At 41.3% G+C, this 26,405-nt stretch overlaps 1 protein-coding gene across 3 annotated transcripts in view; it reads right to left on the bottom strand.

Annotated features, from left to right (window-relative positions):
• Positions 1–26,405, bottom strand: part of LOC140686882 (trafficking protein particle complex subunit 9-like) — a 592,436-nt gene that overhangs the window by 529,591 nt on the left and 36,440 nt on the right. For 2 of the 3 annotated variants that reach the window (XR_012060863.1, XR_012060865.1), the window contains exon 1: positions 1,875–2,083. The exons of the other annotated variant lie outside the window; for it this stretch is intronic. The gene's annotated coding sequence lies outside the window, so the exon portion shown is untranslated. Of the gene's footprint in view, positions 1–1,874; positions 2,084–26,405 lie in introns of those variants that run through there. 3 annotated transcript variants of the gene reach the window in all.

Below are 26,405 nucleotides of genomic sequence, written 5' to 3'. Positions count from 1 at the left end.
CCATGCCTGGTACACGAGGTTCTGCGTAAACAATGGGGACAGTGTCAACCACTGTGGGCTAATTACACATCCGGATACTCCGCCAAGTCCCAAGGGCAGACTTCAAAAGACAAAAACAATCTGGCATTCTCTGGTGGGGCTGCAGACTCAGAGACAAGCATTTGTTGAGCAAAAATATCACCAGTGCCTCCTATGACAAAAGAGGAGGCACTGGCATGGGGGCTGGGGCAGGGCTCCAGGCTTCCACTGCTCACTCACCAGTCTGTCCAGGGGGAGATGTGGTCCCTGCTTATGTTGCACCGATGCACCTACCTTGACTAATGCCTGGGGCCTCAGCAGGTGTTGACAGGAGAGGTGAATGGAGCCAGACTTGGTGTAGCACGGTGCTGGCAGCTATGCCCTCAGCAGTGCCCAGGCTCCTATACATGCCAGCTCATCTTAAGAAGCAGATGGGGAGTGCGGGCATGTAGATCACAGGGCCCTGAGAGGACAAGTACAGATCATGGCTACAGCATGCCTCTCCCCTTCCTTAAGTCATAGAGGTATGTCTGGGAGGAACAGAAAATTCATCCAGAGCCCGCAACATTGTCTCTCGCAGGTGGGACTCGTGTCCCCTGTGCTTCTCACTCACAGGGCTGGTCTAGACATTCTTTTTATCAATTCTCTAGCATCTTCTCCTCCAACTTACCAACAACCAGAGAGTAGGATCTGATCTTAGCTAAGTTCAAGAGTCACAGAGCACTTCCTTCACAGCTGGCCCAGAAAAATGTGCCAGGTTCTCCGACCGTCACCTGTGGGACCACCATGAGCCCTCTCCAGACTCAAGGACAGAGGCCGTAGGCCGGGGGAACACAGCTTCCCTCACTCTCCCCAGCAAAGGTTTCCACGTCTCAGAAAAGGCATCTCACCCTCTTCTGCCCGAGGGACAGCACAACAGATACACCGGGAAACAGAGCTGAAGTTGGGGGGGTAGGCAGCCCAGAAGAGATCGTCTGTACTTCCGAGGCAATGTGGGGCCGTTGACTTAATCACAGGGAAAAAGTGAGAATGAACATTTCCCTGCTCTGTCCCATACACCGTGATACGCCTTTCCCTGCATAAGGAGTTCATTCGGAAGTCCCCGGCGGTGTTTCTGATGTCCTAACTTGGCATGGAGGCTGTCGGGCAAGAAGAGAGGGCCTGAGCAGAATAGGTGCTGGGCCTGGGAGGCAGGAGACACTGGCTCCAGCCGCAGCTCAACCAGCTCCTCGTTCCACCTCTCGGGGTTCAGCATCTCATCTATAAGCAAAGGAATGAGACTGTCCCAGGACAGGCTGCCCAACAGAAATGAAATGAGAGCCATGTAAATAACGTTTCCCATTTGCCACGTTTAAAATGGTAAACAAAGAAACAAACCAACAAACAAAATACAAATACTAGAAACTGATTTTAAGAACAGATCTTACTTAATCTACTGTATGTAAAATACTATCATTTTGACATGTAAGCAATATAGGAAGTAAAGAGATAGTTTATATACTTTTACTAGACAAGCCTCAGTGTCTGATGTGCATTTGACCTACAGCACATCTCAGCTCAGTCCAGCCTCCTCCCCAGTGCTCCTAGCATCAGTGGCTTTGGCTACTTTATTGGACAGCAACCCCATGGGTCCCACCATGGTCATGGCTGTAAAGCGGGAGTAAGTGTCCACAATAACCATAAAAGGATCTCTCTGAAACAAAGGCGGATTCACTTTGAAATGTCTGTAAACCGGCGGGCTGCACCTCCCTACCCCCTTGGCTACAAGACAGACTTCTTCCTTGCTGATCCCTTTCTGGATGTAGGGAAGCAATCCGGCACAAAGCCAGGGTGGACTGGCCTCCAGGTAAACTTACCTGCTGTCTGTGTCCAGTCCCATGAAGTCCTCCTTCTCAAACAGGATGCAGAGGAGGGGAATCTTGTCCCCAGAATTCTTGGGGCCACCATCCAGCCACTTGGACTTGAGCAAGATGAAGAGTGACTCAGTGAAGTCCTCGATCCTCTTCTCCACCACCCTGCAGTCCTCTAAATTTGAAGGCAACGTCGGTGCGCGGCTGCTCGAATTCCTCCACATGCAGTACAAAGACAAAGAGCTGAGAGTCATTATCGAGGTGCCATACAGCTCCTCTGCACGTGGAGCTTCTCCAAGGCCTTGGCAGAGAGACATTCGGTAATGGTGACAAGGCCCACGACCTTGCAGTGTTTCTGGAAGACGCTCCACCCATTCTCGGGCACATAGCGGTGCCTGTAGTGGATACAGAGTGTCCACTGGGAGCCACATGGGCTGATATGGCTCACCGAGGTGAGTAGCTGATAGATGCAAAAGATATTCTCCTCTGAGATTATCTCCATGGTTTGGACTACAACGGGAAGAGTCTGGTGGTCCTCAGCACACTGCACGTAGTCAGGGATGCTCATGTTGCAGGCCCTGCCGAGACAGGAGAGGAGATCGAGGTACATACTCTGCTGTGTGCTATGGGCCCATCTGGGTTGCGGTGACCTGGTGTGTACCAGCCAGAAGGCAAGGGAAGCCAAAGCAAATCCGGGGGTACAGTTTGTCCTCATAGTCTGCACATGGCTACTGTAGCTCGGATCACATTACCCAGTTTTTGGTCTAGGCTTCCTGCCCCTGCAGAGAAGTGTCATTACTTATTTTATATTTCCAAGCACCTAGCAAGGCTCTGATATAAAGTCACTACTCAAAAATGCTGAATAAAGAAATGAACAAAGGAAATGCTTCCCCAACCCCCTTCAGCAGAATATAAAGAAAAGGACCACAGTAGGATCAAAAGATCTGGAATTCTATTCAATTTATTTGAACCCCTTAGCTTCATAGTAATGGATAAGAAAACTTGCCTTGGGGTAGAGGGTACTGTTCATTGGTGGAGCACATGCTTAGCATGTACAAGGTACTGGGTTCAAACCCCAGTAGCTCATTTTAAAAAATCAAACAAATAAATACACCTAATTTCCCTCCTGAAAAAGTATTTTTTAATTCAAAAGTCAAAAAACACCTTGCAATTGACACAACATTGTAAACTTGACTATACATCAATTAAAAAAAATCCTTGCCTTGCAAGAATATATCTGGATTACGGATGTTTGCAAATGTAAAATGCCTAGGGTACCACCTGCATAAAAAGTGGTGACTGTACAAATGTACTATCCCCCCTTTATGAGCTATTCTTCCTTTGGGGGAGTTATAACCTCTCAGAGCTAATTTTCTCAGTTTAAAAAATATAAACATTACCTGGTTCTCAGTACTGCTGAAGAATCAGATAACCCTAAGAAACCATCTGACCCACAGAATTTACTCAATAAATGTTTATTGAATGAATGAATAAACAAGCAAAGTGAATGCTGCTCCCTGCCAAAGACCATCATAATGATACTTCCTGGAAATCCCAAGCCCACGTTCACCAGACTCTGCACTAACAATGTGGGTGACCTGGGCAGGCCTGTGTGCTTCTCTAAGCCCCAATTTAATCGTGGATAGAAATGAGGGTAATAACACAAACCTCAAATTGTTAGTGAGTCAGTAATGAATTGTACCCCAATATTGCAAGATGGAACCATTAAGGAAAACTGGGCAAAGAGTCCATAGGCTCTCTCCATATTATCTCTTACTACCACATGGGAATCTACATTACATCTCAAAATAAAAAGTCTAATTTTTTAAAGAGGTTTTCGAGGTTAGGTGAGCTCACTGTCTCAAATAAGGAACACACAGTACAAATAGGACAATGCCCAGCCCATGAGATACACTCAGTTAACATTCCCACTGAGCCCACTAGTCCCTCCAACTTCTAATGGTGTCCACTTCCAAGAGCCCATGTGACCATCCTTGTTCTAATTTTCTATTTGTAATTTTTTTCTTTTCATTAAATAGAAACACCCAATTCTATAGAATTCTTACCAGATATCATGATGGCAGCCCTTCAAAACCTGACCACAGAGATCATGATGGCAGCCCTTCTTGGTGAAACAATAAAATGAATAGCCATTTTCACAAGACCTCTGAGTAAATCTACTAGGGAACTTCATCCTGGACTGAGGAAGAGGACTGGGGAGGAGGGGGCATTCAGGGGCACAGAGAATCATGGGCCACCTGTCCCACGATGGACTTTAGACTCACCCTCACCCTTCAGGAACTACTAAATACACACAGACAGAGTGCTATGGACAAGATTTTTTTTTTTTAAACAAATCCCTGAATCCCTAGCAGGTCTTGTTTCTACCCATACACAAATGGCTTATGTGCATAATGTTTCACAAAAGCCTTAAAATATTATCACCCCAACTTGACACATCAAGAAACTGAGGTAGAGTAGTTTATCACATTCTACAAGATTAGAGAGAGGCCACGTCAGACACCGTATTTAAATCCAAGCCCCTGCTCCAGTGCTCACACTAGAAAGTGTGACATACTGCCCCTTTCCTGCCCTCTCCCTGCAATCAATCTCTGAATAGTCTTTTCTGTGTCACCTGGAATCACAATCACATTCATTTTCCACAAAGAGTTATGTCACTCCTTGGAGGACTTTTCAAAATCTAAAGGGTTGGTTTGAGAGGAGAGATTTGCATTTTCTGTTTCTCAAAGGAAACATGGCTTTAAAAGAAACTGAAAAGTAGTTATCTAGTCTAAGCCCTCATTGTGCAGAGAAAGAACCGGAGGCTCAGAAGAGATGAGGAAAGGGCCTTATTAACAAATATTGCCTCAGCGCAGCACCAAGCCAGACCTGGCACTTCTAGGGGAGGATCTGGGAGGCCCAGGAGAATGAGTGTTAGAAAACAGAAAGAGAAGAAGCATACAAGGCCCCGTCTCTTCACCACCATAACATGAATTTCCACCAAATTACCCAGAATGGGTGCAGCCAATATTAAGTTTGTCAAAAGAGGTTATAGAATTCTCAACCATAGTGGAAATTCCAACATTTACTGTGCTTTTTTCCCAGTTCAAGCATCAATTCAGTGGGCACTATGTACCAGGGACTACACGAGGCCTGGGGTTCTCCCAAACACAGATCTCTATTACCACGTGTGCAAACCACATTAAGGCCACCAGAAGAAAAGCGCCCACAGATAAGATGGAATTACTGAAACTGAAAGCAGCAAAAGAGCATATATTACTAGGAAAAACGGTGCTCCTAGTAATGGACTCATGGACATAGAAAGCAAACTGTGTTTAGCAGGCAGGAAAGGGGGGATTAACAGATACAAATTAGTAAATATAAAATAAATGACAAGGACCTGCTACATAACACAGGGAACTATATTCAATTTCTTGTAGTGATTTATACTAAAAACAATCTAAAACATATATATATATATACATATGCATATGTTTATAACTGAATCTCTGCTGTACACTGGAAACTAACATTGTAAATTGACTACACTTAAATAAAAAATAATTTTAAAAAATAAGTAAAAATAAATGCAATGCCATTAAGAAAAAATAAAAGAACTCTCTAATCCCCTTAACTGTAGGTGGTCGAGAAATCTAGCTGCAAACACCAAGTCCACTGGATCACTCCAGCACTGGCTGTCACTCTTTCTGACCATCAGAGAGTCACTTGCTTCACTGAGGTTAATTTTCTCTTCTGTGAAAGGCTACAGTTGCAACTAACGATGTATAGAATCTCATCATTCACAAGCCCAAAAAGTAGTGAGGACTTCACATGGGCCAGGCTCTGGTCAGATGAAAAGATAGGCTCCCAGATATATTCATGGGTAGAAGAAGTTTATGCCATAAAGGTATAAATTCTTCCTGTTTTGATAGACAGATTCATTTCAATTCTGGTTAGAATTCCTGCCAGATTTTTCTTGGAATATAACAAGTTAATTTATGGTCAGGAATAGCCAAGAAATTTCTTTAGAACCACCACTTGGGAGGGGTGGATAGGTCATTCATTTCCACTGCTCTTTCTGAAGTGATGAAAACGTTCTGGAATAATAATGCATGCACCACTGTGAATATGCAAAAAGCTGCTGAATTGTACCATTTAAATGGATGGAATTCATGGTGTGTGAACTATATCACAATAAAACTGTCCTATGAAAATTATTTCTTGACAATTATTTTTCAGTTTATACACTAGTCTTTCCCACAATTTAAGAAAAACAAAAAACCTAAACAAGCCAAACTATGCCAGGAGCACTTTAGGACTGCAATATCCCTGGGTCTCCAAGGCCTCTGGTGGTGCTGTTCCTGTTAACACACACTAGCTGGGCTGGGCTAGTTAGGGACTGTAACTACCTTTTGAAAATCGAGGATCACTCCTTTCACCCTGGGAGAGGGAAGGAAGGAGGATGTCACAGCCTCATGCCTTCAGCACATTTTTAAGAGAACCAAGCCCTGCTTTCACCACTGCAATCCCTCTCACTATAAAAACACGTGACATCAACAAGCACCTCCATCATAACACCTGAAAGTGTTCAAGGTACTTACCTGCGGCAGAAACATGGAGGGGGGAGACAGAACCTCGCTTAGCAGTGACGCTCCCTTTTCCCAACTCCACCAGGAGAAGCTGGGCGTTAGAGCCGGAGGCTTTCAGCCCAGGTAGCAGCGCCCACGCCACAGAGCTGGTCCTCAGGGAGCGGGAAAGGGAGAGCAGGGCAGCCCCGGGGTCGCGGGGCAGGGAAAGCGGGGAGGGGGACGCGGGCTGCAGCCTCGCTCGGAGGACAGCCCCAGCCCCAGTCCCAGGCGCCCGCCCCCGTCCGGGTCCGCAGACCCCGCCCGCCCGGGACACAGACCGCCCAGGGGCGGGGACGGGCCGGCGGACGAGGAGAGGAAGCCCGGGAGGAGAGGACTAGCGGGAGGGAGAGGGGAATGGGACGCCAGCCGCGGACTGAGGGGATCCCGGCTGGGTGAGAGGTGGCAGGTGCGCACCAGGCCCTGGACACTGTGGCCGGGGCGCCGGGGCAGGTGGCGCTGGCAGAGGGGTCTGGCCTGAGCAATTCATCTGAACACGGGCTGACTAGCGCCCTTGGGGTCTGTGACAGGCGGACCGCCCTCCCGCAGCCGCCTGACCCCTTTCCTGGGAGCCCCCCACCTTGCACTTCCACAGTCAGAGGCCCCGGCCCCAGGCAGGAACCAAAGGCCTACCGGGCGACGTAGTTGAGAAGCCTTTGGGCCCGATCCCCGGCTCGGATATGGAGCTCCCAACCAGCGGACCACTTGGCACTGACTGCGCATGCGCAGGAGGGCCAGCGATCCTCTCTGGGTTCTGTGAGAGAAGGTGGGACAGCGAGGGAGGGAGAAGATGGGAGCGGGTGGAGAGGACGGGAAAATTGGAGGGATACAGATGGACAGGATGAGCAGAGAGAAGGAAGGGCTCTGGAGAAGGGAGGGTCTTAGCGGAGTTGGAGAAAAAAAGCTTTACCTCTGGGGCACCCCTAGGCGGCAGACCTGCCTCTGTACCCTTCTGTTACCCTTCAAGCCCCGCAGCTCAATTTTACCACCGTGATCCAACCCTCCGTCCGATGCTTCTGCAGAAACCCTAGGGAGATCACACCCGTTGCCCCCACGCGGAGCTGGGTTTTCTGTTGCTCTGAGAACCAAGCACCCGCAGGGGTTGTCGCTCAGAACTACCTTGGGAAGAGCACATATTCCCCTTTTACACGCTGGGAAACAGGCAGGAAGGATCTCTGCCTTAGCTCCACTGTCCCAGGTGTTGGGCTGGCGGGGAGCGGGATGGTACAAGATCAGAGCCCCAGACAGAGCAGACTGCCTGAGTGTTGGTGCATAGTCCCCATCCCTCCTGGGTAAACCATACCCACCCTAGTGGAAACATCAAGGGCTCACAGTAGTTCCCTGGGTGTGGGAGAGCTGTCCTCATGTGAAGGAAAAGTCCAGCTGGGCTAACAAGCTAAGTCACAAATCTAAGTGTGATAAGTGTCAGTTTACTGATCTAAATTCTGCTGGGTTATCTCGTAAATCTGAAGTTTAGTGTCAGTTTATTGGCCTAACAACCTAACTCGTAATTCCAAGCTCAACAAGTGTCAGTAATGTGATCTGTTACAAATTGATAAGCTCCAGTGTACTTATTCCTTGCTTTTTGTTCTTTGAGCCTTATTGGCTAATTCCCCCTTACTTGTAATAAAGCCTTTAAAACCTCATGTGCACGTCTTGGAGGTACTAAAAACTTCGGAGCCGAAGCCCCTCTGAGCCCACCGGCATAATAATTCTGAGTACTCCAACACTCCGATTGGTGCTTTTTTCTTGGCTGGCCTGTTTCCATAACACTCAGCTCCAGTACCCAGCTTTCTAGGTAGATAGGAGTGTTACCAAGTCGAAATTCTTTCTCCTCAGTGCAGGACAGGCCAATAAGTTGGGAGACCAGATGTTGGGGCATGGAATAGCAAGTTTCTGTAGACCTAGATGGCAAACTAATGTCCTGGAAAACCATCTCCCCAAGTCACAATTCAGGCTCCTTTCCTATGTGCTTGGTTAGTGCAAACTTCTTAGTGTAGGAATTCCTTCTTGTTAGAATCCTTTGTTCTTGCAGCTATCTGCGTGAGTCAGATCCCTGTAAACCTCCAACAAAAGAAACGTTATTTTCTATTCTGCAATTTGCTATCTTTTAATGAATGAAAAAGTGTTAAATATCCTTAAAGGTCAGAGCCTTCAGAATAGGGTCTCCTGTTTATTTCAGGCTCTAGGCAACATTGTTTTACAAGCAAGATGAAGCCTAGGTGACAGAGCATAGGGTTAAATTCAAAGGAACAAATCTAATATGGAGTCAGATTTGTTCTGTTATATTACCCGGCCAGAAGCCACTTGAGGATTTAAATCCCTTTAAGTTAAAAATAACTAAAATTTTAAAGGAATTTACATACATAGGTGGGAATGTGCAAAGCATATCTGGAAAAGCACCCAAAGGATAGTAAACAGAGGCATCTCCAGAGAGGGCTGAAAGAACAGAGGATGAGGGAAAACTTCTTTCACTTGTGTATTTTTGTGCTCTGTTTGAGTTTTTTTTAAACCATTTCCTTGTATTTCTTTTTCAGATAAAAGAAATGTGTAATGGAGCAAAGGAGTAATTAGCTTAGCAAATACAGCAGCCATGGAATCACTAGTCATCACTTTGATTTAAGCCAGAAAGCATTTTTTGACTCTCTCCAATGTGCTCTGTCCTGTTTTAAGACTTCTATTAATATTATTATTATTATTATTTTTATTATTATTATTATTATTACTATTACTACAAGTACTACTACTATGACTATTACTATTATTACTATTATTTTATGAAATAATAACACGGTTTACCTCACCCCTGCCCATGGCTGGTGGAAAACCAACTGAGTTTTTCTTGAGTTGTTTTCCAAGGAGTAGAGATGAGTTTATAAACAGAACACATCTTCAGGGCAAAACAGGCAGTGTGCATTACCAGCAGGCCAGACAGCAATGAAGGGTTTTCAATAGAGGCACCCAGAAGCTGAGAGAGAAAGCCTCCAGGACACTACAAAAAGCTGCCCAAACTGCCATCTCCATGGTACTACTGAAATAGGAAAGAACAAATCTGACTCCATATTTGATCTGTTTCTTTGACTTTAACAAAGCCAAGTTAATATGCTCCGGTCTTTTCATGGGTTATGATGTCACAGAGGAAACGGACAGGTCAACAAGGAACCACTCTGCCGTGATCACGGAGCCGGGGAAAGGGATGGGCTGCAAGATGTATGAAGCAGCCACAACTGTGCCCGTGCTTCTAGGCAGGTATCCAAAATCGCCTCGACAAGGTGTCAAACATTTGTGCCCATGTCCTCATCAACAGACATGTATTAAAGACAAATGGAAACATATAAAAGGCCAATACCCTTGCTGGGTACACCGTCCAAAGAACAAAGTCTCAGTTTGACAACTGGCCATCTCGGTTCCATGGGATTCATTCTTGGAGAACCTTAAAAACCACTCTTCTGTCCTCAAGAATTGCTGCATATTTGTCCTATCTTTGGCTCAGGGATGCAGCACGTTCAAGTGAACTTTAATGTCTGCACAGATTTGACTGTCTTTTTCCAGGTTCACTTGTCCATTCAAAAGAGGACTGAGCTAAGTCCATCCTCCGTAAGATCTAGTCCCTCCAGTGACAGCTCATTGAGCCTGCAATTAAAAGCCAAGTGAACAAGACTGTCCTCAGCTAAAAAGTTCACCCATCTTTCACTGTTTTCTTAATCTCCTCTCCTGGCTAAGTGCAACAGACTAACACCTCCCTCCACCAAGATACCCAACTATGTCATTTTTCTCCCCAAAGAGAAAATAAGGTCCATAATAGAGGAGACAACTCCATAGTCACCTCTGAATTCTTAGCATATAGTAATGTCAATAAATACAACTTAGATTATTGTTAGTTTCCTTTAAAACCTTTCTGGTTATTTGAATGAGACCTTGGAAGAGAGGTGTTTGCTGTCCAGTATCTTGATCCACAAGACTCTGGAGGCCTTTTTCGGAATAGCTGTTCACTGATTCATTCAAAATACAACTTATCAATCAAGGAGTAGCTGTGCTTTTCTGCCAGGAGTTTGTGGTCACTCTCATGCCAGAACAGCTTTAAACTATATCCTTACTTTGGATTTGTTATTTTTCCCCTCTTCCAACAAAATTGACTTTTCTTACTTTCTTGTCTTGAGGAATTTTTTTTTCCTATTTCACCCTTTAGTAAAGCAAGATTCTCAGGATGGGCTTGGCCCATTATATGATCACCCATCCAACTCCTAGTGTGAGAGGTCTGGGGCTCACATCCTTCCCTCCTGTCAAGGCAACTGAAAATCAATTCAGGAGCCAACCAGCACACCACGGCTTCTAACGCTCACGTATCTCTCAGAAACCCTGCTTTCTCGTTTGTCTTGGCTTCTGAGAATTTTCCCTCACTTTCTTGACAATGAGTTGTGCAGCTTGAAAGATGAGGAAGGAAGGTTTTATTTCTCAATCAGCATTTTAAGGAACTTGTGTAATGAAGGATTTCAGGAGTTTCTAGTACCCTCCATTGCCGAGACAGAAAACACACTAGACATTTTCTAAATTTAGTTCTCATGTGCATTTTTTCTTTGCTTTTTTTTTCTTAACTGCTAACAGACATTTTTTAATTAAAAAAAAATAAGGCCCCAAAAAGAATAGAACACTGAAGGGGCAAACAAAATTAAAGGGCAAAGACAGAAAAATGATAACTACTCTACAAAGTTAATGTAATACATACACTATGTATCAGATCAGCAATTCTCAGTAACAGCTAATTGAAACATGACCATGAGGTAAAATTTCTCTCCTGTCAGGACATGGCCAACAGAAAATACAATTAAACCAACAAACTAATTTCCTAAGTCTGGCGAGGTACAGAAGTCTACAAGCTAAATGTGTCTTATTCTAGAAAAGAGGGAGTCTCACCAGCTCTTTTCTGTGGAGCCTGATCCCACGGGAGGACGGTGAAGTGAGCTCTGTAAGTACCCAATTAGCAAAGTGAGTGATGAATAAATAGACGTGAGCTTTGATGACAGAGATAATACTACTATTCGTTTGTCCTTTAAAGTATGACTTCACGTTCAGTGATCAATACTTCGCCGTCCTTAGGAGTTGAGATTTTAGGAAAATGCACAACCTGGGCCCAGATCTCCTCTTTAAGCTCGTGACACTGCAGTTAGTTGTCTCAAAGGCAGCTCCAACTCCACATGCAAAGAGCTGACTTCACGGTGTTCCTCCAATAGCCGTCCTTACCAGGGCCCCTGGTCGGAGGGTAAGGTCTCCCTGCGTCTCCCAACTCAGGCCCATCACTCACAGATGTGAATGGACCCCTCCTTCAGGGACCAGATATCCTCAGACACCGAGTCCCACTACCCTCAACTGACCTACCAGATACTCACTGGCACTCACTCAGCACTGACTCTCTGCTGGAGACCACGCTGCACACTGCACAGTGTATCTCACTGGATCTCCACAATAGTCCTGGGAATTGGGTACATCACTGCTTCAATTGATTAGATAAATTGTTTCACTTCCTTGCGTGCGTCATTCAAACTGACACGGCTACTAAGCCACAAGCCTGGGCCTGAAAACCACTTGAAAATTGGACACTGCTACACCTCGCAGCCACCCTACTCTGACTCATCACATCATCTCCTGCCAAGCCTTCTAAATGTTTCCAAACATTCTAGAAGACAAATATGAACTATGAGAGCACCCCACTCTCCTACTTAAAATCTGTCAATGATGGTTCACTCCCCTTAGGAGAAAGCCCAACCAGGCCTGAGCACAGCCTAAGGCCCCAGCATCCACTTTCCCTGCACGGCCGCGCCGCCTCACCCACCACGCAGCTCTACACGTGCCGTGTCTAGGACAGGGATGCTGACTCCGCACAACCCAGGGCTTGTCTCACTCGAACAATGATCACCTTCTTCAGTGTTCATCTTCTTCATTGCTGACTCTCACAAAAATGTTTTCTCATGATGAATCAATATCTTTTTCCTTACAACTGCCCATCATTAATAATGAGCTCCCCCCAAAAAAGAGAAGACCTAATTCCCAGTCTCCTTATCTGTAAAGTGAGAATAACAAGGAAATATGTGAGGTTTCAAGAGAAATAATATTCATGTGAGGCTGAGGGGCAATTCCATCATACAGTAAGCATTCAATATGTGCTTACTTAATATTAATAAGAATATATTGCATTCTAGCAACCTTCAATCAATGTTTTATGACTTTGTCCAACAGACTACTGACAAACTGTTGGATGAACCACTTTGAGCAGATCAGCACAAGCATACTGGGAGAGGTAAGTGCTGACTCCAGTTACAGCTGCAGCCACCCAGCACTACGGGGCGGGGGCAGTTTGCTCAAACTCTTACATGTTGCTTGAGCATTTAGTTCTCATTATAGAATAAAGACAGTTGTTCTTTATTCAAAGCTCCTGAAACATAAATCTTCAAAGATTGATGCAAATTAGGTTTCAAGTACAACACTCTCACTAGAATTTATTTGAAAATTATAGTCTTAGCTACTCCGCATATCAAAAGGGCATAATCTTAATGTATCTGACTAAATACACTGAAAGGGTTGTTTAAAAGTAATTAAGAAGAAGCCATTCAGAATAAGCTCTCAGTATCATCTGCACAAAGACCCACCCAAGGGTCTCATTTCTCACTTCCACATAGGTGTTTTCAAGTAGCTTACCTTGGGTCTTGGTTTCTTATAACACGGGGCGGGGAATAGTTGTGGATAGATTTATGTAGCAAATATATACCAAGGGTATTTGTTGTGAAGGAATTCTACAAATAAGAAGATTGATACATAGTCCCACCCATAAGAAATTCAGCCTTTCCATTTACAACAGCATTAAAAATAAAGTGAGAGATACATTTAACAAAAATTTACAAGATTTGTACATTGAACTTTTTGAAGTATCACCAAAATAAATTTTAAAAGATCTACATATATGGAAGACATCCCATTTTCATGGAATGATTGACAATATTATTAAAAATGTTAAGAATCCTCAAAGTGAACTATATATTCAGTGGAATCCCTATCAAAATTCCAGCTGACTTCTATGCAAAATTGAAAAACTGATCCCAAAATTCACATGGACGTGCAAGGGGCCCAGGACAGCAAAAACAACCTTGAAAAAGAAGAGTAAAGTTGGAGGACTCACTTTAAAGTGTACTAAAATGCTATAGTACTAAGTCAGTATGATACTGGCATAAGTTTGGATAAATAAATCTAAAAGACACAATAAAAACCCACGGGGAAAAACTTACATTTACAGACACTTTTCCACTAGGGGGCCAAAAACACTCCATTGAAAGAATAGTCTATTCAACTAATGGTTCAGGGACAGCTGGGTATCTGCAGGCAAAAGAATCAATCTGGAATCTGAACACCCATATTTTATATAACAAATAAAATTAATTGAAAATAGATCACAGACAGAAATGTAAAAATTAAACCTATAAACTTTCTAAAAGAAGACACAGTATAAATCTTTGTGGGCCTAGGATAGGCTTTGGTTTCCTAGATACAAAACCAAGAGCACAAGTGATAGAAGGAAAAAGCAGATAAACTGGACTTCATCAAAACTAAAACCTTTTTCTTACAAAGGACATCATCAAGAAAGTGAAATGACAGGGGAAAAGGGTATCTCAAGTCAGAGAGTGCGTGCTTTGCAAAAAAATAAAATAAATCTTTACATCTAACTACCTCCCTTGTAAAGAAATTGTTTTAATGTTTAAAAAAAATATAGTTAAAGGACAATGTGCAGAATAGAAGAAAAATTTTGCAAAGCATGTATCTAATAAGAGAGTAGTATCCAGGATACATAACGAATGCTTACAACTGAACCATACAAAAAAATACACCCAATTTTTAAATTTACCACGAATTTAAATAGATATACAAATGGCCAATAATCATATGAAAAGATGCTCAGCTTCACTAGGAAAGTCAAAAACAAAATGAGATCTCATTTTACACCCACTAGGATGGTTATAACCAAAACATGGACAATAACAAATGTCGTTCAGGAGGCAGAGAAACCTCATATGTGGCCAGGGGAAAGGAACAATGTTGCAGCTTCTTTGGAGAAGTCTGGTATTTCCTCAAAAGCTTAGAGTTATATGGCTCAGCAATTCCACTCCTACATATAGAGTCATCTCTCAATATCCTTGGGGGGTTGGTTTCAGGAACCCCACACCCTGGATACCATAATCCAAGGATGTTCGAGTCCCTTTACAATCAACCATCTGGATTCATGTAGTGGAAACTACAGATATGGCGGGGCAAATGTACAGCCAACAGAATGAAAACATATTCTCATAAAAAATTTCACATCAATATTCATAGCAGTATCATTCAGAGTAGCCAAAAGTTACTAACAATATCCATCCATCAATGAACGGATAAGCAAAATTACTAAGAATAGGCCCACAAACTTTTGGTCATTGAAACTTTGACAAAGGAGGTGAGAAAATACAATGGAGTAAAGACAGCCTCTTCAGCAAATGGTGTAGGGAAAACTGAACAGCTGAATATAAATCATTGAAGTTAGACTACTCCCTCACAGAATATACAAAAATGAATACAAAATGTGTTAAAGACTTAAACATGTAGACAAGACACTATAAACCTCTTAGAAGCAACCATAGGCAAAACATCTGACATACATCTCAGCAATGTTTTCCTAGAGCAGTCTACTCAAGCAATAGAAAAACAACCAAAAATATACAAGAGGGATCTAATTAAACTTACAAGCTTTTGCACAGCTATGGAAACAGTAAGCAAAACAAAAAGACAACCAACCTATGGAATGGGAGAAAATATTTACAATAAATGAAACTGCTAGGGGCTTAATTCCCAGAATATGTAAACAGCTTTTACACTTAATAAGAAAGAAAAACAAACAATTCAATTCAAATATTGGCAGAAGTCCTAAAGAAACATTTCTCCAATGAAGACGTACAAATGGCCAGTAGCCACATGAAAAAATATTCAATATCATTATCAGAGAAATGCAAATCAAAACTGCAATCAAGTATCACCTCTCACCAGTCAGAATAGCCATCATTCAGAAGTTCACTGACAATAAATACTGGAAAGTCTGCTGAGAATTGGGAACACACCTATACTGTGGTGGGGATACAGTTTGGTGGAGCCATTGTGGAAAAGTGTATAGATGTTCCTCTAAAGACATACAATTGACCTCCCCGATGACCCAGCAATCCCACTCCTGGGCATATATCCAGAAGGAACCCTAATTGAAAAAGACACCTACATCCCAATGTACACAGCAGCACTATTTACAATATCAAGACATGGAAGCAACCGAAATGTCCACTGAGAGATGACTGGATAAAGAGGTTGTAGCATATTTGTCCAATAGACTACTATTCAGCCATAAAATAATAATAAAATAATGACATTGGCAGCAACATCAATGGACGTGGAGAATGTCATTCTAAGTGAAGTAAGCCAGAAAGAGAAAGGAAAATACCATATGAGATTGCTCACATGTGGACTCTAAAAAAAAAATAGAAAGAAACAAAAAAATAAACTTATCTACAGAACAGAAACAGACACAGATACATAGAAACCAAACTATGGTTACCAGTGGGGAGAGGGTGTGGGAAGGAATAAACTGGGAGTTCAAGATTTGCAGATACTGAGTATGTAAAGAATAAACAGCAAGTTTATACTGTATAGCACAGGAGAATATATTTAATATCTTATAGTAACTTATGTTTAAAAAGAGGATGAAAATGAATACAGGTAGGTTCCTATTTAGCTGAAGTGTTGTGCTGTACACAAGAAACTAACACAAAATTATAAACTAACAAGACTTCAATGAAAATATTTTTAAATAGACCAAAAACGAAAAAAAAAGGAAAAGGATATTATCAAGGAAAAAGAATAAAGTACTGATTCAGGCTACAATTATGGATGAACCTTGAAATTTTATGCTAAAATAAGCCAGACACAAAAAGCCAAATAGTGCCCTTTAAAGTGAACTGTATCTAAGCGTTTATTGTACTACTCCTGTAAATTTTCCAGAGGTTTGAAATCTATCAATATCAAAATAAAATGTATTATGCATTAAAAATTAAAACGCTTCCTCACAGGAGGGCTTTAATTATTAAATGCAGAAACGCATATAAAGCTCTTGGAAAAACAATTTGCACGTCCACACACAGTCACTGCTGTCACTGCCACTCAGAGGGTGGTGACAGCGCTGATGAGAGCTGCCTCCACTCGCTCCCCTGCAGAAAGGAGTGAAGGCCTGAGCTCTGACAGGCAGGGTGAGCGTGAACCTGAGTCATACACAGCCACTTTCCAGACTCTGCGTTACCCAACTTTCTTATACAAACTGCAACATGTAATGTAAACACGCTAGAGGGATGTATCTTACAACACAGGGAATACAGACAATGTTTTACAGTAACTATAAATGGAGCATCTATTGTACACCTGAAACTAATATCATATTTTAAATCAGGTATATTTTTATGAAAAATTAAAAAATATTTTTAAAATGCTATCACTTTAATATTCAATTCGGTTTTTAAGTTACTACTAAACAGCTCAGAATTTATAAAAGCATTTAATTGTGCTGTTTGCTTACATATTTATTTACATTCAGCCTCTTGCTAAAAGAGAATTTAAACAATTCTGTTAAACACAGCTTAACAACCATAACAACAAAAAGGCAAAACTGAGAGTGAAGAGAAAATGAAGATTCAATACTTAAATGAAACCAGGGGGAAGTAAACTCATAAAAATGGATTCCATGAAGTCAGGGCAAGTGTTAAGGCTGACTAGAAATTCAGCTGTAGGATTCTTGGCAGCTAAACCAAAAAGAAAAGATGATGGGGCGGGTGGTAGAGCGTGTGCTTAGCGTGCACGGGGTCCTGGGTTGAAGCCCCAGGGCTTCCACTAACAGGTTCATACATCTAATTAACTGCCCCCCTAAAAGATCACCAAAGAAAAGTAAAAGAGAAATTTCTTTCCCAAAGAACCCTGATATTAAATTTGGATTAAATATTTAAAAAAAGAAAAAAAGAAAAATTCAAAAGATAAGTGACACTGAAGGAAAACCACAGCTGGTCTAACAAGCTAAGTCACAAATCAAAGTGTGATAAGTGTCGGTTTCCTGATCTAAGTTTTGCTGGGCTACCTGGTAAATCTGAAGTTTAGTGTCAGTTTACTGGGCTAATAAGCTAACCCGAAAATCCAAGGTCAACTGTTGTCAGTAACGTGATCTGTTCCAAATTGATAAGCTTCAGTGTACTGATTCCTTGCTTTTTGTTGTTTGAGCCTTATTGGGTAATAGCCCCATACTTGTAACTAACCCTATAAAACCTCATGTGCACGTCTTGGAGGTGCTCAGAGCTTTGGAAAAGAAACCCCTCTGAGCCCGCCAGCGTAATAAATCTCAGTACTCCAACCCTCTGTGTGATTTTTATTTCTTGGCTGGCCTTTTGTTTCCATAACAACACAAGCGATAATGCCCGTGAGATAAATCTGGGGAGGCTGCTGGTAAATGCCCATGTCTCACGTGGGAAAATCTGAAACATCCTTCTCACCACTCAGAGTCATCATAAGCCCACACCACACTTCCTGCCGTTAAATGCAGGAGCACGGTTAGGGCCCGGCCTTTGCTGTCTTTGTGTCATCACAGTGATACAGGATGGAAGGGGGAAGAGCACAGCCATTCAAGGAAGGCCTCAGCCATTGACATCAAAATGGTGAAGGATTCAACCCCCAATAGGCCTTGAGGCTCAGGATGAAGAGATTTAACTTCTAGCAGATCTTGAGATTCAGTAAACATCCATTGTAATAGTAACCTGGTGAATAACATGCCCCAGGCACCATGGCAGTCCCAATGCTAGCCACAAAAGGTCAAAGGGTGGGAAATGGCCAACTCCCTGGGAATCCTAGCCCCTTGCCCTAAGGCTGGTCCTTCTACTTATTAGCATATGAAACCACCAAGCCCAAGAAAACAAGCAACACAGCGCCACCTCGCGGTCACCACTCTCTGTCCCTCTTTGGAGAAGACAGACCTTCTGTCTGTGGGGTGTGTACCTACTTCTAATCTGAGCATCAAACCCCCACACCTCGTGACGTTTCTCTTGCATTTCAATGTATCTGTCTGAATATATATACCTTTACTCAACACTGGCTTGCTCTTGAATTCTTTACTGCATGAAGTCAAAGAACAAAATCTGGTGGGGCACATCCCAGGGGCTCAAAGTAAGCCTGGGACACAGCCCTTCTCATGCCCAACGTTTTTTATTCTTGTATCAACAGGACTGGGCTGTGAAGGGAGGTCTGAGGCCCCAGCTAAGGGACAGAACCAGCTTCCAGGGTTCCAATTTGCGGGTAGCCTCTCCCCCAGCTTGGGCCTTGGGGTCTGCCCGGTTCTCTGTGTTTCTCTGTTGTGCTGACTCCCCAGCCATACAGCGTACTCCTAGGCCTGTCCCCACAAAACCCTTCTCTCCAAAATACAAGCACGTCATGTCACAATCCTCTTGTTCAACCAGGAAATGTTCAGCCCACTTTTTTCCTCCCCAATAAATTACCCAACTGTCCTCCCTCCCATCACATCAGTTCTTTCTTTGTGAGAACTCTGCACTCGCCACACCCCATCATGAACACAGGTGTCTTGCTGGCTGTGATCGAGATGTTTCTTTCTCACACAGCAAGCGTCCTTTCACTTTCCCCTTGTTACCTTAAAAAAGCCTTTCCTGAGTCACCCACCCCTCTGATTATGAACTCACAATGTGCTGAAGTTGCAGTCACTATGTGCATACATCCCAGTTTTGGCTAGGTTTCCATCACAAGATCTTCATTAAGGAGCTGCATCAAGAAGTTATACAGGCTATTCTTACATCAGAGTGGAGGAACCTGCAAAAAATTTAAACGGCTTTGAAGAGAGTGTTAACCAGGGACAGAGATGTCGCTGGTCCTAGTCAAAAGTGTCATGAGGAAAAATGTTCTCCCAAGGCTCAGAGTGGCTTCTGAACACAGAATCCTCAGGGAGGAGGTGACAGGCAGTGATTAGGGTGGGTGAAACAGGTTACGCTCCCCCAGCTGGGGAAGAATAGGTTTTTTTCTTGTTTTCCAAACAATTTCTTACTACCTTTTTCTCTTATTGCCACATACCATTTCCTACGAATTAAGCATATCAATGTCAGTCATTTGGGCCACTTGGGAGAAGCTACACAATGCCATTCACAGGGATGGGGCATGACAGCCACACCAGTCTGGGTTGAAAGACCAGTGGGGGTATTTGCAAGGTAATCACGGGCATGCAGCAAACTCCCCAGCTTCAATGACCTCATCTCAAAGCTGGGGTCAATAAAACTACCAAGCAAATTGCGTGAAGATTATGGCCAATGTTTACTAGGTAAGTGCCCGTGAAAGCTGCCGCTTAATGGGGAATGAGTACGATCAATGAGGCCCTGTCTACCTGCCCACACGCGCCCTGCCTTCCTGCCTTGCTGCAACAGCAGAACTTGTTTAGCTGAGATGAACACCCCCAGAGCAGCCCAGACGGGAAAGCTCCCAGCTCTGTACGGCGAGACGTGTTCCTTTCCTTCTCAGAGCTGATCACAGTTTGCTGTCGTATGTTTTTATGTTTATCCCTTTTGTAACTCCCTCTCCTCCGGAGTTTTTGCTCAAGCAGCACAGGGCCAGGTGTGTCTTGGGTCCTGCCGGATATTCTGGGCAGGGAAACAGCCAACTCCATATCTGGCTCTGGTGCTGAACGGAGAGAGCAGAAGGCCCAGGGGCCCATGCTGAACTGAGGCCCCTGCACCCAAAATTATGGTCTGACCTTGGGCAAATTACACAGTCTTCTTTACCCTGAGATTCCTCATCTGTCCATGAAAATAACTGCCCATGTCACACAGAGTTACAAGTATTAAAGGAAATCAACAAATTCACAACCTAGCCAAGGGGCTACAAGTGCATCCTCAACAGACAAATGCTGCCTTTACGGCTCTGATGCACGCTAAGCGGGGCGGCCCCACACAGTGAACACTGCTAAGTGCCAGGGTGTTAAATGCTTCATGTGTGCTATAATACTCTTTAGATCTTACAACAATCCCAGGAAGAAATGAATATTATCATGCCCATTTCACAGATTCACCAACAGGTTGAGAGTATGCATACTATTCCAAGGCCCTATGGTGAAGAAATGGCAATTTAAACCGGAATCTGGGCCCAGGCCTTGGCTCCATCTCTCTGCCATCCACCTGACCACTTGCCTATGAATTCCACCTGTCCAATATAAAAGTTTGCAGCCGGCCATCTCTTAAAAGCAATGTGTGCCACCGTTTGTCAATGTTGTTTAATTACCATAAACTGTTCTCAGAAACCACTACAGTAAAGAAAATTGGACTTAAGGAATTCTGCATTGCGTTCTCCTGCAATGTGCAGGATCCCTTTCCTACACCTCCAAATCCAAGTGTATGCTTCCTCCATGTTTATGTTTGCACACGGCTTATTAAAGCAGAAGGTATCTGCAGTAATTCCATCTCGGTTGCTTTCCAAGTTTGCAGATTATCCATATTCGGTCTGTGAACGAAAATACTACAATGTGAATGAGAATACTGCAACCATGTCCGTAAACAAAGAATACTGATACCAAGTCATTAAAGGCTTCCGCCACTCCCCGGCGAGGACAGGACTGCAGCCCAGCCACTGCAGCAACTCACAATGGTGCCCTCTGAGCAGACTCAGAATAAGAAAGGACAGGCTACTGGCCCGAGATAGCTAGGTGCTTGTCTAAAAAATGAATTCAGTGAGTCCTAATATTTGCTTCCTCCCATTCATACAAAATCACTAAATACTTGAACTTGAGATACCTGGCTTTCTTTAGATAACAAGTAATCTTTTATTGTTCCAACAACCTGGTCTTTGTTGTAGTGCTCCTATATATCCTAGCTCTGCCTCAACCTCTTGGGAGCAGTCCCTCAGAGAGTTCTGAGAGACGGTCATCCTGGCTCGAGTCCTCCCGCCAAATAAAACATAACTCTTAACTTTTAGGCTGCACGTTTATTTCAGTCAACAGTTTTGGACACCATGAAGCACCACAGCAGATTTCTCTCCACCTGAACTCTCCAAGTAACCAGAGCCTTGGTACCAGCAGTGGCCCTTTGTGCTCATCCGCCTCCTCGGGGGGTCCAGATGAATTTGGCTGAGTCTCTCCTGGTTCTCAGATCTCACATATTGTTTGATGATCCTAAGTTTTATCTGGCGGTGTATCCAGGTACGTGGCCCTCCATTTGAAAGAAACTGAGGTGAATTACCCACCCAGTGGAGACATCCCGAGTGGGTCCAAGTTGAAAGACACTGGGTTCAGGACTGAGTGGTTAGGTAAGAGGCTGGTCTAATGTTTTCCTCAATTTGGTTACCTCCATTGAATTTTTCAGGATAAAAGTAAAACTCTTATGAGGAAACTTTCAACTCCAAATTTTGGACCATCCTCCTGGCTGGTAACAGCATTCTCGGGTGACAGGGAATCTTCCGGGAGTGGTAGACACAAAGACTTCATGCCACAGAGTTGTCCCTGTGGGAAATCTTACTAGCAAATTTATTCTGAGAACCCGACCTTACAATGGGGAATAGAACTTTCAAAAAAAAAAAAATACAGAACAGAAAAGAAAAGAAAAAGAAATGACAGATTGCCAGTCTCCAAGTAAAACCCCAGCCAGATTTATGTACATACAAAACTTACAACATTAATCGGGAATAAGAAAAAAAAAAAAACTCACTCTGGAAATAACCAGGCCTGATAAAAACATTTTTTGGCATTCTGAACTTATAAAAACAAAATCCCCTTTAGTGGGAACTTGGATTTCTCTTCCTGTGTCCTTGAAATGTAAACGTTTTATCTTTCTCTGGATGCTTTAAGTGTGTGCATGTAAGTATATATATGTTTAGTTTAGTTTTTAAAGGAAACCTTGGACTCTGCCATACAAAAGGTTCAAGTATTGTGTACATACGGTGGCCACGCAAATAAATTGGGATTCTAAGCAATTCTTTGATTGTACCAATTTTCAGATATTTTGCCATCTTAAACTTTGTTGCATCAGCCTGGACCACGAAGGCTTTAAGCTTTTGGAGAGTAAACCTTTGAATTTTATTTAGGCAACACCCCGACTCTCATGTGGAAGGGCCTCTTCATCTTATTGGTTTAAAATCACTATATATATATATATATATATATATATATATATATATATTTATATATATATAAATTGATGGCCATATGATGGATTTTTTAATTTGGAAAAACTTTTTAATCAGTGAAAGTTTAAAGAGATCTCATTATAAACGGCTGTTTTATTGGTACCTATTAAAATAAAGTTTAAATGCAGAAAAATATATCTAATGGTTAACCTAAGAACTCAGATATAAAAATATAACTGGTTTGAAAAGCTACATTTTTGTTTTTCCTTTCTGATAAATGTTTCTAGAGATGCTAATAAAAACTTAGTATAATTAATGTTAATTAGGTTGAATAACTGGAAAAAGGATTGTAAAATTGTCAAAAAAAACAGATAAGTGGCTTATCCCAAAAGGATAAATATTTTTATATGGTTATTTTGAATGAGATAAATAAAATGGACATTTTTGGATTTACATACAGGGTTTTGATACTACACTACGTAAAGTTAAAAAAAAAGGGCCAAAGAGTTCACCTACTCCCCCCCAACATTAAAGTTCAAACAAGTCCGTTTTATTTACCACAATTTAAAATATATTTATATGTAGACTGAAATACTTGATCAAGGATTGGGACAACAGACCAATTAATGAAATTAAAAATCGAGAAGGGCCTAAGCTCTTTGGCTGAAACTTGGGCATCCTAGAGACTTCTATAAAATTATATACAATGTACACCCACAAAAAAAAGGTTTCTGTCACTCCTTCTAGAAATAAGAATTATTGATTAAACTTAATAAATATAAAAATTAAAGGCATAAGATTTAATAAAATTGAGATAAAAGTTTGTGAAATTGGTATATTTAGATGGTCTTTATATAAACCTTTTGCTTATGTTGTGGGATAGATATGTTTCAGTGGAAAAACGCTTCCCCTTCTTGGTATTATAAGGCTGGGCACATGTCTATCCCTCTGAAAATATTAATTGAACAAATTAAAGGAAACCAATATAGTTACTTGAGACGTCCAATATAACGTAAATCTAAAAAGTAATTTGAGTAGCTAAAAAAAAAATATAGGTTTACCCTGGGTTTAACTTATAACTCAAGGAAAAGAGACCTTAATAAATGTCTTATGCAAGCTTTGGAAGACAAAATAAAGAAAACCTTAGTTTTAAAACATGGAATTCTTTGTTTACAGCTCTTCTCACTGATACAAAAATGCCAATTAAGGAGATAAAATTGGGTCTGGGTGACAGAGCAGTTATCTGGGGACCTGGAAGAGAGTGTCTTTGTCTTGCAGATCAGAAATATAAATACAACAAACAGTGGCCTAGGACTGAGCCTAATTAGCTCAACGAAATAAAACTTGAGGCCATGAAATTTTTGGCATTTTAGAACTCAGAACTCTGACGGGTCCTTCAGACTTTGTGAGGAAATCTTAATTATCTGTTTCATAAATAGTAAGCCTTAGTGGTTTGAGCAAGCAAATTCAGCTTACTCCAACTATTATTATAAATATAAGTAAGTTTTAAAGTGAAGCTATGAGATCTCTAGCTTTTGTCTGTTTATAAGCCTGCATACAGATTATAGAAGTGAGATATTTCTACTGCTAAAAAAAAAAAAATTTCGAAGTCAAAGAGCTCTGCTTAATTGATGTAAAAATATAAGAGCTTAAAAATTAAGTATTTTTAAAATAAAAACTTAACAAATTGACTTTCAGTGTCATGTGAATTGGAAAATATTCAATATTAAGGTAATATTTGATATTGTTTAGTTTAAGTATGTTCTAATAAATATAGACATCTTTAAAATCATCCATCTTAACTATAATACCTTTACTGTACCTAGGTTTAATGAAAGTCAAATAAGATCCTGTTATATCTGTTGCAGATTTGTCAAAAAAAAAATAACAGTAATGTGCTGTGGTAAAATTTTAAGTAAATTAAATGCAAATGAGATGAGAGCTTTGGGTAAATATTTAAAATATATTTTTAAAATGTATGCTTAAAATAATCTCTAAATGTTTGATATCTTTAAATTCTAGAGTTGTGCTAAATTAAGTTAAATGACAAGATTTTATTAAATATCTATGCCATTTTCAGATAAAATGATTGAAATATGAATTACTTAACATTTAACTTCCTCTTACAGTGAAATTAAAGGTGTTTAGAAATATTAATAAATGGTTGGTGTCACACAGAAATAGTCTCTATTAGTAAGGGAATGATCTCAGTATCCTAGGAAAGTAATATAAATGCGTAAAGGAAGATGTAAGAATGGAATAATACTTTGTTAATGAAAAATAGTGACTTTCTCCTGAAGCTGGTTACCTCTGAATGGAAGACAAAATAAAGGACACACTAATATAAGTATAGAAAGCTGTGGAAGGCTTGTGGAAAAGGAACCCTGAGGAAAGTTTTGTACGTGGTCAGAATTGGCTAAGTTTAGAATCAAATTGGGCAACGTAAATGAATCTTAGAAGTTAGCTGGAACAAGATTAGATTTGGTTTTCTCTCTGTTAAGAGGAAAAATTTTTCTTAAAATATTAATCCACCTTCAGTAACAGATTGTAAAACTTCTTATACCACTTAGCTGATCTGTTCTGCCTTTACATTTGACATATTTTCTTGTTAATGAATTAGTACTACATTAGTGATCTATATGTTTATCTGATCAAGTGTTCTGAAATCTTTCAAAAAGCTCCCCAAATATAAAATTCTAATTAATTAAATAAAAATTAATTTAATTAATTAAAATTCTTTTAATCTCCAGTTAAGTTTGGGATGCTACAGAAGGCCCCTGAAACATCCCAAAGAGAGATTTTTAACTATAAAGTTTCATTTGGCATTTTAAATAACATGGAATTGTCAAATGAATCATAAAACTTCTAAGGTTATATTGAATGAGAAATATTATTAATATAGGTATTGTAGAAATTATATGGACTCCCTAAAATTCTGGTTTATCTGAAATGTTACCAGTGATAATTATGGGTATAGTGAACAGGTTTCTTTATTGATTATAGTGTAACGGTGTTTAACCATGCTTTTAAATCTTTTGTCATTTATAGACAGTTAATTGTTTTCTTCTGATGGTTTTGCAAAATGCTTTCTCTTCAAGGAGATTTACTGATTTCTAATAAATTTCAAACTACAGCACTGAACTAAACTGGGTAAGAAATTTTAAAGTTCTAATGAAAACTCTCATTAAAAGAATTAGTTACATGGGACTGATTAACCAGCTGAATATGGTTATAATTTTTGATATTGTTTGAAATACTACTGCCTTTTAACCTGTTTCCCAGACATAAAGAATCTCTTCTCCTTAAGCTAGTTATGGTTCACAGCAATTTGATAAATTATAACTATGTATACAGACTTGGAACAGTTATCTCTTCTCTCTATCTGGTCCCTCAAAAGACTAAAAATACTTAGGTCCCCAGTGGCTCTATCAGACAAATTAGGGAGATCATCTCCTAAGAGATATAGGAGTATAAAGGTATTTTAAGGATTTTAAAGAGAAAAGAATTTACCTAAATCTGTAAGGCAAAAATCCATGAAAAGCCTTGACGTGGCTTTCTTGGCCTTAGAAAACCTTATTAACATTCTACCCTGAGACTCCGTATTAAAACTTCCAACACAGTCAATTTAAAAAGCCTATATGATCAAATAATCAGATTTAATTTGTAAAGAAATTAATCTTGATTTGGCTATATTTGAGAAAACTGAGGG

This window comes from Vicugna pacos, chromosome 18 (genome assembly GCF_048564905.1).
Source record: "Vicugna pacos chromosome 18, VicPac4, whole genome shotgun sequence".
NCBI classification, from domain to species: Eukaryota; Metazoa; Chordata; class Mammalia; order Artiodactyla; family Camelidae; genus Vicugna; species Vicugna pacos.
The sequence above is the reverse complement of the archived record's forward strand: the minus strand, read 5'-3'. Positions and strand labels throughout refer to the sequence as shown.